This window comes from Lathyrus oleraceus, chromosome 2, assembly GCF_024323335.1.
Source record: "Lathyrus oleraceus cultivar Zhongwan6 chromosome 2, CAAS_Psat_ZW6_1.0, whole genome shotgun sequence".
Lineage (NCBI taxonomy): Eukaryota > Viridiplantae > Streptophyta > Magnoliopsida > Fabales > Fabaceae > Lathyrus > Lathyrus oleraceus.
Genome location: NC_066580.1, coordinates 300564244 through 300581451, shown reverse-complemented (window position 1 = coordinate 300581451; position 17208 = coordinate 300564244).

The window sequence follows — 17208 nt, the reverse complement described above, 5'->3', positions numbered from 1 at the left end:
TATTAACACTTGGTGTAATTTTGTTTTAAAAAAAACTTTTGATGTGTCTTATATGATTATAAATTGTAAATATGTAGGAAGGAATATAATTTTTTGGGGTTAGTGTACCACATATGGTTGATAAATATATAACTTATGTACAGTGTTTTATACACATGTTTATAAAAAGTTTATTTATAAACTAATTTAAGATAGATCAGAAGTATTAATTATTTAATTAATTTAAAGTATACAATTTCATGTGTCTCTTCCCCATTTTATATATATAGAATTAATTTAAAATATAAATTTTCACTATGTGTCTCACCTCTCTTATAAACTCAATATTTTTAATTAATGTGAAGTTTTATCACCATTTTTTACACTTCAAATCCAACAATCTCTCCCATAAATATGAATCATCCAATTTACTATAGTCTTAATCCACAATAGGATCCACTTCCGTTTTTCACCAAGTTAATCAGGCTCTGGTACCACCTGTTATGAGGAGCGACATCCAGAAGTGTCAATGATTGAAGATCCAAGAGACCATGACACTATATATCCACCTTAAACTTTAATACAGTAGGATCCACTTCCGTTCTCCACCAAGTTAATCAGACTCTGGTACCACTTGTTATGAGGAGCGACATCCAGAAATGTCAATGATTGAAGATGTAAGAGACCATAACACTATATATCCACCTTAAATTTTAACACATTAGGGATATGTTAGTAATTTTATATTTGAAATTCAACAATCTCTCCCACAAGTGAGTCAAACTCACATTAGGATCCACTTACGTACTCCCACCAAGCCAATCAGTAATCTGATATCACTTATTTGAAGGGACCTCACATTTGTTGCTCCTGTCATTATGCTCCGCAAAGATGTCGATGTGATATTTGCAAACTACAACGAACATCTAGTGCCAAGGGATATATGCAGTGTGTCAACTCCTCGTTTATGAAATATGATATACAGTTACATCTAATGGTTTTATAAGGTGTCTTGTCCTTACATGACACTAGAGCAAAATGAGATTCTCTAGGCCAACTCCTAAGTATTTACTAGAAGAGGAACAAAGGAGGGTGAAGCATGATGTGGATGTATTACCGATACGTCACCCTATTGTTGTTATTGGGAGAAAGGCCATAGTTAGAGGAAAGTATTAATAAGACACTCATGAAAGGATTATTCTACAAGTAATCTTAGCAGATGAACAACATGTATTGCATTATAGGAGGAATACAAGGAACATGGGTGTTGTATATATGATAATAGTTGTATTTTATTTTGTATTTTATAAATAATTTCAAAATTTTGGTTGTATTTTATAAACGATTGTACTTTGGGACTACTGTTCTAGTTTGGATTGAACGATTGAGGTATGACTTTCGAATGAATTTATGAAAATTCAATATTAGTTATGTATGCCTTATGTATATGGTTTATTGTACGAAAATGAATGCACTATTAAATGATATAAAAATTTCTTCCTAGTTACCGTCAATCAAGGGGTTCATAACAGGGTTAATGGTTGTGTCTGAATTTTGAAATTCGGATCCACCCAATTATTTTGAAACAAAGACCCAAATAATACATAAAATTTTATTTATGGTGTCTGAATTTACCCATATGTTTAACAGACACAAGTAAATCATACACACAATATTATTTTAGGGGTGAGTCATGAGATTAAAATTTGAACTCATTTTTAACATGGATGAGGCTACCTTTCCGCTGAAGAGAATTGTTATATAATTGGTGCTTTTGAATTTTAAAATATAGACAATGCCAATGGCATATTCGGGTTTCCAACATGAAATCACATAACTTCATTAAGCCCGTCAACAATCATGAGTTCCCAGTATTGAGTCCTTGTGATCTCTCATGGATAATTACTCTTCTCAATTTTGTTTTATTTTATAACCCTATTTATAAATTTTTATATCATGCATAATTTTAAAATATGATACAATTTGTCATTTTCCCATGTAGATGAACAAAAGAATATATATGATAAAATTATGCTGGTTGTTAATAATAATAAAAAAGGAGGTGTTTTCTTTCTTCATGGATATGGTGGTACAAGTAAAACATTCATGTGGCAAAAACTTGCAAGTTATTTAAAATCAACATGATATAGTTTTAACAATTGCATACTCTTTCCTACTTCTTGATGAGAGAACAACACATTATAAGTTTAAAATTCATGTCCCCACTTTAGATAATTCCACATGTAAAATTGACCATGACAATGATTTGACAGAACTGCTCAGACAAACAAAGTTAATTATTTGGAATGAAGCACCAATGACTCATAAATATTATTTTGAAGCTCGTGACAAGACACTTAAAGATGTTATGAATGAGAAGAGAAATCCAGACACAATTCTTGAAGGTAAAGTTATTGTATTTTGTGGGTATTTCGACAAATACTACATGTTATACATAGAGGTAGTCATTTTGACATTATGCACTCTGCAATTAATGCTTCATATATTTGGGATCATTATCAAATTCCAAACTTGACCAAGAATATGAGGCTACTTTGTGGTTTAGGTGATGCAAGTTGAGATGAGATTGATGATGTTTCAAAGTGGCTTTTTAGTATTGGGAAGACAGGTTGTTAGAACCGAATGACAGTTACATTGGAATTATTATCCCAAGTGATATTTTAATCATAAACTTCGATGATCCAATATTTGTCATTGCTTAAACTACTTATATGTAATTCTTGGATAACTACGAGTGTTATGATTTCTTGAAAAGAAAAGAAATAGTATCTTCAACCACAAAAGTTATAGATAAAATCAATGATTATGTGATAGACTTAATATCAGGTATATATCTATTTAATTATTACATTTCCATATTTTATAATTCTTTAATAATTGGAAAATGTATTTAATGTAGGTGATGCAAAATATTATTACAACTCAAGTTTTATAGATATATCTTAGATCCATGACAACAACGTTGTTGAAGTATTAGGCCTAAAATTTCTCAGCCCTCTTAGAACATCATGTCTATCCAAGTATCATATTAAACTCAAAGTTGAAACATCCATTACTCATGAGGAAAATAGATCAATCTGAAGGATTGTATAATGACACAAAGTTGATAGTAGTGAAAATGAAAAATCATGTTCTTGAAGTCAAAATTATGTGTAGGAAGAGCATGAGAAAGTTATTTACATACCATATATGGATATGTCCCAATCAGAGTCTACCTAGCCTTTCAAATTCAATAGACGACAATTCCCGATCATTGCATTGTATGTTGTGATTATTAAGAAATCACAAGGTCAAATCGATTGATTAGATTGATCTTTAATTGCCAAGAGATGTTTTCAGTCATGGTCAAATTTATGTGTCTATATTAAGAGTTACTAGCAAAAAAGGGATTATATGATGAAGGAAATATTTCCTTTACAAAGAAAGTCCAAGTTACAACCAAGGGGAGATGATTTCAAGTGATTTCAAAGATAAATGACAATGTCTGCAAGATATAACTTCGTGGAGAGTATGATGTAAGTGTCGCTTTCAATGTTTCTAAGTTATCTCCTTTTGATGTTGTCATATCCTAAATTTTTCACCCTATTTTTTTTCTTCCAATTTTTCATCTGGATGATGCTTAAACCATCCGCATGTATGGTTATCAAGTTATCCAATTAGGTCATTCGTTTTAGCGTTTCATTCATCACGTTTCGCATAATTCTTCAATGGGCCAAATGTTCGATAATAATGGATTTAATCAGTTTAAGTGACAGATATTATTTGGTGTTTATTCAAGTTTATTTTCCATATTATTTGTGGCGCATATCATCTCTTTAATTGAGGTTCATCATTAATAGGGTGATTGGAATGATTGTTACTTAATTCAAAAAATTATTTGAATTCAAAGAAAATGGCAAAGTTGAAATAAAAAGAAGAGTCATTCATTTATTGGAAATTTATGATGCAATGCATATTACTTGAGATACAAATCAAAAGAATGAAGTACAATGAAAGAGGATAAAAAAACTACATCTTTTGGATATAATTGACTTTTTGGTCAAACAGTTGACTTTTGATCAACTATTGAACATTAACTCATTTTTTACTTCTCAATTTTCCTAGACCTATTCTACAAGAATTTGATCAAATGATTCATCATTATTCATTAAAAATGACTTATGTCATAATTATGTTAAATGTCAATTTCCAACAAATTTCATCCTCCATCAAACTTCACTTCCATGACTTCTTCTTCACTTTCTCATATTGTTTCAAAATTATTCTTCCATCACAATACTCACTTTGCTACAAGGAAGAAGGTACACAAAGTTAGACATTCATATCATGAATTTAAATCATCAAGAAGTCATGGAAAAGTCATGAAAAACTCAAGAAACAAAAGGAAAATTTTGCATTATTGCTAAGTGAAATTATGGTTTCTTCAATGTATTTCAAAACAACTCTATGACAAGAAAAATCAGAAGTTGTTTCATGAATTTACACCATTCAAAAGTGTTTATTTTCAAAACAAAATCACTTTTGAAAAGCACTTAAAGGACCCACTATTTTGCTTTTTTTTTAAAATGATTTTTATAGTGTTATATATTTTGGTGTAAAAAGAATTTACAAAGAAATTTTTCGTAAAAGATTCAAATGATTTTTTTTAATAGGGATTCTTAAAATGTTATTTTACGTATTTTATCATTTTATCGATTTTTTTTAATATCAAAATTTCAAAAAATCACTTAATTTTGAAGTTATTTCAAATAACTTTTCATAAAATACATTTTTGAGATACAACTTTTTGAAAAATTATGATTTTGACTATGTTTTGATCTTTAATAATGTATGTTTATGTTATAGAATGACAAACTTAGGGCCCGTTTGAATCAGTTTTGCTTTTCACTTTTTAAAATATGTTTTATAAAATTGTTTTGGAAAAGTATTTTTAAGAAGAGAACTATTAAAAAATTTATTTGGTAACATGACTTTTCAAAACTGTTTTAAAAATGAGAAAATAGAAATATTTGTTTGGTAAATTATTTTTAAAAACAGTTTTAAAAATGAGAAAATAAAAAATGATAACTCAAGTGAAAACAGAAATCCAGAAATCCAAAATTAAAAATGAAAAACATGTTAAACCTGTTTTTGTTTTTCACTTTTAAAAACAATAAAAATGAAAGAGTTTTTAAAAACAGTTTTCTAAAACATTGTAATCAAACAAATTTTTAATTTTATAAATTTTGAAAACAAAAAAACTGTTTTTAAAAACTAAATCAAACACACCCTTAGGGCCTGTTTGATATGGTTTTGAAAAACTGTTTTTTAGTTTTTAAAAATTAAAAATTATAAAATTTGTTTGGTAGTCTAATTTTATAAAACTATTTCTCAAAACTATTTTCTATTTGTGAGTTTTTAAAACTAAAAATTTAAAATAGGTTTTAGAGATTTTGAATTTTTGGTTTTTAGTTTTGGAAATTAGGAAGAAGACAAAACAAGAAAAAATGGTATTATATTCATCAATGGCAAATTTGTAACCATGTTCAACTTTAAAATAATTTTTGAAAATTAGATTACCAAACATGTTTTTTCCTCAAAACTTTTTTTAAAAACTTAATTTTTAAAATGATTTTTAAAAACTAAAATCTAAAACTCATTCAAACGAGCCCTTAGTCTCTTAATTTATAAAAAATAATTTTTTTTTTTTTTTTAATATTTTGAAAAACATTTTTTAGAATCAATTTTCAAAAATACAAAGAAAAAACTCATTTTTAAAGCTAAAACAAACTCGTTGAAAGTCATGAGATGAGTCACCAAAAAATTCAAAGCAAAAGTGGTAAAAATCAAAAGGCAAAAGCAAAATTACTAGTGACCTTTTACCTTACATTCCAACTTAAGGCAAAAGTGGTAAGCCTTGAACTTCTTTCCAATTCGTTGCATATTTATCGTTCTTGAACTTTTTTTGTCTTTCTTGTGATGAATGTGTTAATTATGGTTCTTTTCTTCTTCTCCCTTCTTCTAATTTAATTATTCACCATAGGTAGAATTAAAGAATTTCGATACTAACAAATTATTCATGATCCAAAACAATTTCATAATTATTCATATCCTAAGCAAATCGAAAAAAATCCAATTTCAAGTAACATACGTATTCAAGTAGCTAAAAAAATTGTATTAGAATCAACATAATATTATTTCTAACATAGTTTAGCATAACATTGAATTATGCATTACATTAGTGTAGAGTTTAGACATAGAGCATGAAACAACTTATTAGAATAATTATTTATTTGAGCCAACAACCCAACATCTAAAGTAGCAAAGCGAAAAACAAGAACAAGTAGAGAAATTGATTGAGGTATTTTACCAAGCACCTTGAATGCAATATCGAATCCGCTAATTTTACTTCACTTTAGTCGGTAATGCTTTATCCTATTCAATCCATTGACATTATATGCTTGCTCTAATTGTAATTTAAGTCAAAACTTGTACAAAAATCGAATTAGAATCAAACTACAACACAAATCGTAATTATGTCGAAATCGAAAAAATAGCAAAATTATACGTTAACGGTTTTGCGCAAAGTCAAATACCATTTGAATCGTTTTTTTTTTTGCACTGAACATGATATATAATTAGTTTTTGGTTCCGATGCATATTTTAGCCGAACCGAACGCATTCTTTAATCAATTTTTTTTACCAACTTTTACTATTTTTTGATATAATTCGTAGTTTATTTCATAATTTGTAGAATATACTTGATTTTTTTTATTAAATTATGATTTCAACGATATATTAATTTGTCGAATTTGATTTCATTGACGCTTGTCCAAAGTTGATATTTTTTCTTCACGTTAATACATTTGATTTTTCTTGCCAATGTGTGTTTTTCACCTACTGCTATTCATCATCATGTTTTGTTCTATTAGTATTGTCATTTCCTTTTCTTTTTACTACTATTCTTCTTTTTTTACATATACATTGCCTTAATGATGAGTTTTCTGATTGCTTTTTTCTTTTCTAATTTTTACTACTCTTTTTTTTCTTCTTCTAATATATATATATATATATATATATATATATATATTATATATATATATATATATATATATATATATATATATATATATATATATATATATATATATATATATATATATATATATATATATATATATATATATTATATTATATATATATATATATATATATATATATATATATATATATATATATATATATATATACGTGATTATATAATAAAAGTTGTATATATAATGCTTGGAAATTTTGATAATATTAACAACACATATGCCATGCTATGCTTATTATTCAAACTGCTACTACTATTCTTCTTATTACTTCAATCAGTACCGCCGTAACAAGCTCGAATAGCATGTCCCCACTATGTGCTTAATTCCAATTATTGTTTCATAATAAATTGCACTAATTAAATGATAAAAACTCTAGAACTCTTAAACTGATACTACCACACATCACATGCTATATCATTAACACACCACCACATACATGCTGCAGTCACTTTTTAATTTCCTTACACCAACACTTCAACAATCAACATCAACAATACCTTTCACTTTGGACCAAACACAATACTTTTTGAACACCATATCACTCTTGAGGTTAATCACCTCCTCTTAGTTAATAAACTTTTTCATGAGTGTCACCTTCTTGGTTAAACACCCATCTCTGAACCATACATAACTCTTGAGGTTAATTATCAGTTATTGGTTAAACACCTCCTTCATGGATTAATCACCTTCTCATGGTTAAAATCCTTTTCATTTATGTTTTCCTTGTGAGACTCAGGCTTAGGCAAACCCAACATTCTCATGCAAGTCTGTCTTGTGAGACTCAGACTTAGGCAAACCCCCTTTTCTTTTTATGTTTACCTTGTGAGACTCAGACTTAGGTAAATCCTTTTTCATGCATGTCTGTCTTGTGAGACTCAAGCTTAGACAAACCATTTCATGCATGCTTGCCTTGTGAGACTCATGCTTAGGCAAGCCCCTTCATGCATATTTTCCTTGTGAGACTCAAGCTTAGACAAATCCCTCATCCTCTTGCATGTATGCCTTGTGAGACTCAGACTTAGGCATACCCCCCTTTTTGTAGGTCTTGATCCCCAAATCTAGGCAAAACCCCACAACTCTGCATTGGGTAATCACCATTTATTGATTAATTGCCACACTCCTAGTATAAACACCACATTTATTTTCTTTTTGGTTTAAACATCCCTCTTATTTTTCTCTTTGCTTTAAACACCACTCTTATTTTCATCTTTGGGTTAATGACCATCTTGGTTAAAACACCCACCTCTTTGGTTTAAATACCACTCTTATTTTTCTCTTTGGGTTAATCATCATATTGGTTAAAACACCCACCTCTTTGGTTTAAACATCACATTTATTTTCTATTTGATTTAAACACCATTTTATTTTCCTGTTCTTCATTATGACACCACTTTTATTTCAGTTATTGGTTATAACACCGCTTTCTTTACAATTCCACACTTGTGGTTCATACACCACTCTATGGGTTCAAACGATACACTATTAGTGCAAACAACACCTTCACCATTTCACAAATCTTTTCCAATTCATCAACAAACTCTTTTCAAAACAAATTACTTTGTTTTCACAAAAGAACTGTTATGATTCGTTTCTTAGCAGTCAGACTAAAAGCTTAGAGCATTCGAACAAGGATTAGAATACGTCGAAACACTTCTAGGATACAATTATAACTGTTCCCTAAACACAACCAACAATTTTGTAGTTTTCTACCATGAACTACAGAGCTATGATTTTCTCATTGCACTATGAGAATACGTAGGCACGAGGGTTTGAATCATTGGCAAACACATTAATTTTCCCCTTTTAAAATCAATCGTAAGTAACCTTTAGATAATAACACACATCCACACAAAGAACAATCGAAATGGTTCCCGTTGAGTACAACATATGTGAGGGGTGGTAATACATTCCCCTTGCATAATCGAATTCCTTACCCTTTTTATTTTCCCTTTGGATTTTATTGATATTTTTCCTTTCTCTTAGAATAAATAGAATTCAGTGGCGACTCTGTTGTATTTCGAGCGTGCGATGCACTCAGGTATTTTTTGCGACGCGACAAATGTAGGCAATTATGATCTCAATTTGAGGTTGAATTCTCTTAAAGAATGCGGGAATGATGAGGACACGGAGCACCAAGATTTAAATGAAGTAATCTAAAGCTTAGGAGATCATATGACAATGAGACGTGCTAAAAGAGTTAATGGTGCCCTAATACAATTCATGACTAAACCAATGGAAACAATGAACCAATTGAGAAGAAATGAGTCAAGACTTGTCATTTTGATCCAAACTCATGAAGAGAGTATGACATGTGGGATTGCTTCCCCATTTTGATGTTTTTATTTTACCATGTTATAAAAAAGTGTATTAGAGACAAGTTTTTCAAAATTTGGCCCAAAACACTTCTTTTATTTTTGTGTGTTATTAACCATTTTAAATATTTTAGTGCTTCAAAATTTCATGGATTTTCTTTTCAAGAAAACAATGGATTGAAGAAAAGAAAAAAGCCAAAGCATTAGGGTGGGAGGGAGAGAGAGAGAGAGAGAGAGAGAGAGAGAGAGAGAGAGAGAGAGAGAGAGAGAGAGAGAGAGAGAGAGAGAGACCCGGGATTTCCTTGGTATGGTACAAGTCTTACCACTAGGCTAAGCTCTTGTTGTTGAATACTTGTGCAAGGAACAAGTTTTAACCTATATTCTTGATTAAGTTAAATTGTTAGATTATTCAAATGCTGTAACTCCATTTTGGACGCGGACGAATGCATTAGAAAGATAACGTAAAATATTATTATTCTTGTATCGTGTTATAGTATATTATGTGCCTCACAAATGCTATGAATTATATTATGATGAATGTTAAACATTGTTGTTTTGTTGAATGTGAAATAACATGTTTTAAAATCTTATGAAGATGAGTGAGGAAACCTAGGGATATAACTTGATTAATAACTTAGAAAGATAATCTAGGTTATGGAAATGAGTATACGGTGGTGTTTGTACGCAATGATACCTCGATGTATATCGCGAACAAGTATTCGCTTGATTGTGAATCAATATGCTTTGTATGGAACATATGGAATAATATGTGAATAGGTGGGTATGAACACCTAGTATTTAATGAATACCATGAGAATTGAGTGGATATTTTTTGTTAGGAACCTTTGTTCCAAAAGTCCTATTTTTGGTGAGGAACCTTTGTTCAAAAAGTCCTATTTGTTATTGAGACCTAATCACGTATTCGGAATTAGTTGTGATTGTGCACATACCACTTCAAAGGCTTAGGTAAAGCGGTAAGTAGGGATGTGGCACCAATGGTTCGCGCCTCAATTGGGTTTGAGCCCCAACCATGACAGACATAGGGGAAAGGTAACCACCTAAGTGGGTTAGATGTCCATACAGTGAAAGATGCCCTAAATGGGTTAGAGACCCATACGGGTGACGATAGCTTAAACTGAGGATTAAGCCTCATAGAGGACCCGATATCCACCGTGAAAGTCGAATCATACGAGCATGCGTGAACCGAGCCTGGCTTAGACATAAGTCCGTTCGGGGATTGATATTTCGTGAATCCAAATAGTGATTTATTGAGTTATGTGAACTCAAGTGACATGCTTCCATACATTGCGATTATCCCTTAGTTGCTCAAGTCTAAGTTACAAGCTGCGAGTGATGCACAAGTAACGGAAGATGAATACTTGAGTTAGAATCGATTAGAAATCCTGTAGAGCTGAGTGGATCCATAAGATATGAGAACTTACTGAGATTATTCACCCCAATATTGTTGTTGCTTTTCAAGTGTTGTTTGCAGGTTATATTAATATAGGCTAACTAATCATACTATAACCATAAAATACATCATAAACAATCATACATGAAAGGATTTGATGACTTTTACTGTTTATTAACTTTGACAACTTTAATTCATTTTGAAGAGAGCGAGTCATCAAAGTTACCATATTTTAAAGATAGCTAATCCATGTCCCAATCTTACTACCTCGCAATTAGATTTTACATTTTGAATCATTTCAATTGGACTTCCTTTTTTTCCTTTTCATTTTAATATATATATATATATATATATATATATATATATATATATATATATATATATATATATATATATATATATATATATATATATATATATATATATATATATATATATATAATAATTTAATATTAAACTATTGCTCACTGGCTTAATAAATAATATTCTTTGAAATTATCGATTATTAGTGAAATCTTTTATAAAACTATTACACAAGTCTTTAAATAAATAATATAATATGACTCAATTCAAAAGGTAAATGCTATTCTTTTTGGTTGCTTATTTCTACACCCAAATAAATAAAATGGAAAGAATTTAAAAAGAGATATTCATTTAAAGTATAAATAGTATTAAAAACTATTAAATTTTTTTATCATATTCTAAGAGAAAGACTAGGCAACATACTTGCAATAGATTATACAAACATTTACTTTTTAAGTAAAATAATAAAATCGATTAATAAGTAATTAAAAATTAAAATGATTAAAAATATGAAAATACATTGCGATCATTATTAGAATAATTATTATCATACAAATTTTGCATCTTAAATATATTCTTAAAATTAAGAGGCCATAATAACTTTGAGACATTGTGACAAAAACATTAATATTTAATTAGAGTTGATATAATATCGTGAAAAAGTTAAATTAATTATACAAATTATAAAAATAACAATAGATCAAACCACTTATAAGAATGTATTATATTTTATCACAAAAATTTGATAATAAGTAAAATGAGCATATAATAAATATTTAAATACTAAACTGTAAAATATTAACATGCCAAAATTTTATGTTTAAAAAGAAAAGAAAAAATTTAAATTTTTATTAAAGAATAGAATAATTAACTTCATAATATTCAATGGAAAAATAGAGAAATGTTATAGGAGTGGAATTGGTGTTAAGGAGTGGGTAGAAAAGAGGATGTTATAGGAATAATATTGCTTTAACTATAGAAATAGAGAAATGTTATTATGGAACTAAATGATACAATTACACCGTATTTTATACAATGAATATATACTTTTTATTTTTTTAATAATTATTTGTCAGTGTTACACAGTGTAGGGAATTAGTGTTAGCATATCATGGCTTGTAAAAATGTTTTCGTATTTTCCATAGGGTTCGGGTTGGATCTGCTATGGTACAATATTTTGTTCTTCATTTTTGACATTTTCTTTTAAATAATTAAAATAATAACACAATGTTTAATAGAAATAACACACATCCCTTAATGTAAAATTAGGGCCAGTTATCTTTGGGACAACAATGAAACTCAACTATTTAACTTAAAGATTCTCCAAATTAAATCTGACATCCTATATTGTCAAAATCACCCCTAATTGAAACTTGAATAAAATTTACGTTTAAAATTTTCGATAGACAAAAATAAAATTTCTGGTATATATAAAATTTTCGCTATACCATAAATTTCACAATTTCCAGTATATTTCAAATAATTCTGGAAATTTAAAATTTACTGATATCGAAAAATTTCAACTAAAGTGAAATTTTCAATAGTATTATTTATATGAAAACAAATTTTGTATCTATATTGAAAATTTCAAATTTTTAACAAAAAAATAAATGTTTATAACTATCAGAAATTTTAAAATTTTCGATAAACCAAATGGGATTTTGTAACGGAATTTTTGAATTTTTTGATATAATAATAAGCCTTAATACCGGAAATTTTGGAATTTCCGATACAAAATCTTATTATTTTTTACTTTTACGGTAAAAAAACATACTGTTTTTGAAATTTTCGATAATTGTTTTAAAATTTTCGATATCGCCCCAGAATTTTCAAAAATCGCTTCAAACCTATAAATTAGAAAATAGATGAAGTGTTTTTGCAAGGATAATATTGTCTTTTCATACGCATTGGGGGTGTCAGGTTTAATTGGGGGGCGACAAAAAGAAATCTCATAATCTCTCTCTCTCTCTCTCTCTCTCTCTCTTATATATATATATATATATATATATATATATATATATATATATATATATATACTTTTTTAGTTTGATTTAATATTATAGTAATAATAATAATAAGATTTAAAAATAAATTAAAAATAAAGAATTTAGTTGGCCTTCTTATAAGAAGGTGATGAGAGAACGGAGAGTTAGGAAGGTAGGTGAAAGAATTGGAAAATAGAGAGTTATGTCAAGAGGCAATGGTATGAAGAAGAAGAAGACCATCATTGTAAAAAACTTCGAGCTTAAAATTCTAAGGTAAGGGGGAAATTATTTTTATAAGGGAGTCTAATCATAAAAGGGTAGTGAGAGGTCCTTACCCTCTTAGGTTGGTCTTATGTCATGTTGTGATTGTTGTTGATTTGTGACCATGATTGTGATGAATGAGTTGTAATTCTTGTGACTATATCAATTGATATTTATTTGTTGATGATGAATTCTGAATTGTTATTGAATTTTATGTTTGTTGTATGTTTAGGGTTTGAGATTGTGATTATGATGATGGTAGGGTATGAAATTGTGAATTTATTTGTGTGATTATATGAATACAAGTAGTGATTGATATTTGTTTATTTATTATTGAATTTAAAACCACAGAATATTTTCGGTGATGATTTCATGGACGTTTTTAGGGTTGGAGAAATGAAAATTATTTTGAAAATAAAAAAAAAAAACTTTTTGGTAACGTGTTTGTGCATGTTTTTGATCATAACTCTTAACCCGTAAATTATTTTAGGATGGGTTTGAAGCGTTGGATAGCTGAAACAAAAGACTATAACTTTGTTTCATGGATAAAATATTTTTGATGATGATTTCATGGACGTTTTTGGGGTTGGAGAATATGAAAATCATGCTACAAATTTCAGAAAAACTACAACTTTTTAGTAATGCCTTCTTTTACGGTTTTGATCATAACTTTCAACTCGGAAATCATTTGGGGACGGGGTTTGAAGCGTTGGGTAGCTGGAACATAAGGATATAACTTTAATTCTGGGATAAAATATTTTTTTGATGATTTCATAGACGTTTTTGGGTTGGAGAAGATGAAAATCATGCTGGAAATTTCAGAAAAACAACAAATTTTTGGTATCGCCTTCATGCACGATTTTGATCATAACTTTCAACCGTAAATTATTTTGGGATGAGGTTTGAAGAGTTGGGTAGCTAAAACAGAAAGATTAACTTTGTTTCATGGATAAAATATTTCTAACGATTTTATCAGAGGTCAGTAGAAGGTGGGAAAGAAGTGTATGATGTGACGAATATATACGAGGTCCGTATTAACAAATCATTTGATGTGATGTGAAAGATTGGGAGGGTGTGTTTAATTATATTGGTGGTAGTCCATACGGATGAATTACATTATGCATGGTTAGAATTGTGTGATCGATTGAGGATCACTAAATATTATTATCATTATTGTGTTAATTGCATTGTTACCGCGTCATGCATTCATTGTTGATATGTTGAAGGAGATAAGTCATAGATTCGAAGGGGAAGAAATACTTATCCAGAAATCATAAGAGGGAATTTAGGATTCAGAAGAGGAAATCTGGTTCTTATGATGAACCATTGATGAGAATTGGTATCACATGCACCGTGTAATGTTGTTGGGTCTCATTGTATTGTAATTATATTGTGCTTGTGTATTTGTTGTGATGAGAATGTGATTGTGAAGAAATGTGATTTATGTGTATAAATACTACTCTATTAATTATTATACACCGTTTATTATATGATTGAATTCTCACCCCTTTTGTGTTTGTTGTGCCTGTTCTCCCTCAGAGTACGGACAATCAAATACCCGAGTAGTTAGGGATGTACCTCATGTTGCTATCGGCTGAGTCTACTAGTGGAATTGCTCTGATACGTAACACTGGGGAAAAAATTGTTTTCTTTATGTTATTATGCTACATATCTTTTAATTTTAAGTAATTATTGGACCACTTTTTCTGTGGATGATTTGTTGAGGCTATGAATGTCATACTTTTATTTAATTCCGTTGTTTGAACTATATTTTTGATTAAATGAAATATCATTCAAACTTAATGGATTATAAAGTAACATCATACTAGGATAAAATTATATTTTATTTATTAATTATTTAGTCAGGAAGTAGGGTATTATAAAAATGGTGAAGAGCCCTTCTGATAAGGCTGGTACATCTGGTACTCGATTATTATTTGCTGACGTGAAAACTTATATTGATGAGCTTGATAGGAAGATTTGAAGGATAATCAGGTTAGGGAGGCGAAAATCATGTCACACATTAAAGGTGTTGATAAGGAAGGTGAGGATAGTCGGGTAAAGTTGAAGGAAAAGTTGAAGACTGAGATTCAAACTGGTGAAGCCTGAGTCATTGCTTAGGTGGATTTTGCGAGAGCTGTTGTTTAGCACCTTGATAGTTCCTCTATCGTCTTTTGTATGGGTTTTTTAAATCTTAATCCAAAACTTACTGACACTGTTTCAGATCCTATAACTGTTGCACCTACTTCTGATGAAGCAGTTGACCTTCCCTGTTTTTTTTAGCCTTTCATGCATATCATAACATTAGCATATCTAGATACTTATGATATTTTGGTTATCTGACTACATTTTGGATTATGTATCTTGTGACAAGTCTTTTAGTCACATATGTATGATATTTATGCGATTCTCTTGATGCTATATTTTTCTTGATCTTTATTATAATTCTGTGTTTGCAATAATTTTTTTCATATGCGATTTATATGGTGTTTGTTTAGTTCGCTATTTTGACTTTTTTTTGCTTTTGTATTATCTTGGATTCAGTTGGTTGCGTTTACAACTCAAGCTAAGTATTGTACACACATATGTTATGCGCTAAGGAAATTCACTGAATTTATTTCATCAATCAAATTCTAAATAATGCCTTGAATAATCGATCAACAATAATATCTCAAATTTGTAAACATAAAAAAAATGGGAGACTGAAAGTAGAGTCACGTTATCGTATGATATCCTTTACTTGTTTTGAAGTTTTTGCCAATTTAAATATAGTTGTTATAGTCTATTTGTGTATTTATAATTTGCTTATCATTTAATATTCATGTGTTTGTACCTTATTCATATTTCAGTTGTATCGTAATAGCTTTGACTATTGTTATTGTTATACCATTGAGAACCCTCATTACTCAATAATTAAGAGTGTCTGTGAAAGAGAATAGCGATCCAAAAGGCAGCGGAAATTAAAAATTTCTCCTTTAGTGATCCTTACGAATGGGCATGATCAGTGATAGAATCGTTACCTCTTGTGGTGATTGAAACCTTTGATGCAGATCTAAGGAGCGATCACGAACGTTAAATGGGGATAACGCCTCTACTCAGTCCACACGAACTGATTCCTTCAGTCTCAGTGCTAGCTGCTACGAATGAAGGCTTTATGTGAGAGAGAAACGAAATTTCATCTGAACAAATGCGTCTGTACAAGGGTTCTATTTCTAGAACCACTTGCGTGAGTTGTAAGCTAAAAAGCCTATTTAAGTGTATGTGGTCCATATCTTATGATATACCAAAATCACTTAAGTGCGTGGTACCTTACCATATTCCATATTCTACTTAAGTGCATCGTACCTTACAATGTTCTACCATTCACTTAAGTGCATTGTACCTTACAATGTTCCTTATTTACTCTATCTCTCACCAATCCGTCATTTTGTGTGTGACCCTGTAAGTTTTCGCGGCATTGACAATTATATTAAATCACGTATTTAACATAATAAATAGTGAGCGGTATCTAGCAACACATCATTGTTACCCAATACACGAAAATGTCATATGATCTGACAAATCCTTTTGTCATAATACTTGTGTGTACAATTGCCCTTTCCCCCTATGTCTATATTGAACACAAGGCATAAACCATGTCATCCCTGTCCAGTTCAATATTGAGCCCTTAGACATTTATCCTGTTACGTAGGATGGGCAAATTCCATCTAGGTCACTCATGTCCCTCAACATGCTTTGTGGAGTACCCATCAACTGTCTTTATGGTCATCCAATTACGAACAATGTTTGATCAACAATAAAGCACTCGACTCTACATCTAGGGCCCATAGTGGTTTCAGGTCGAAGGGTGATATACACGA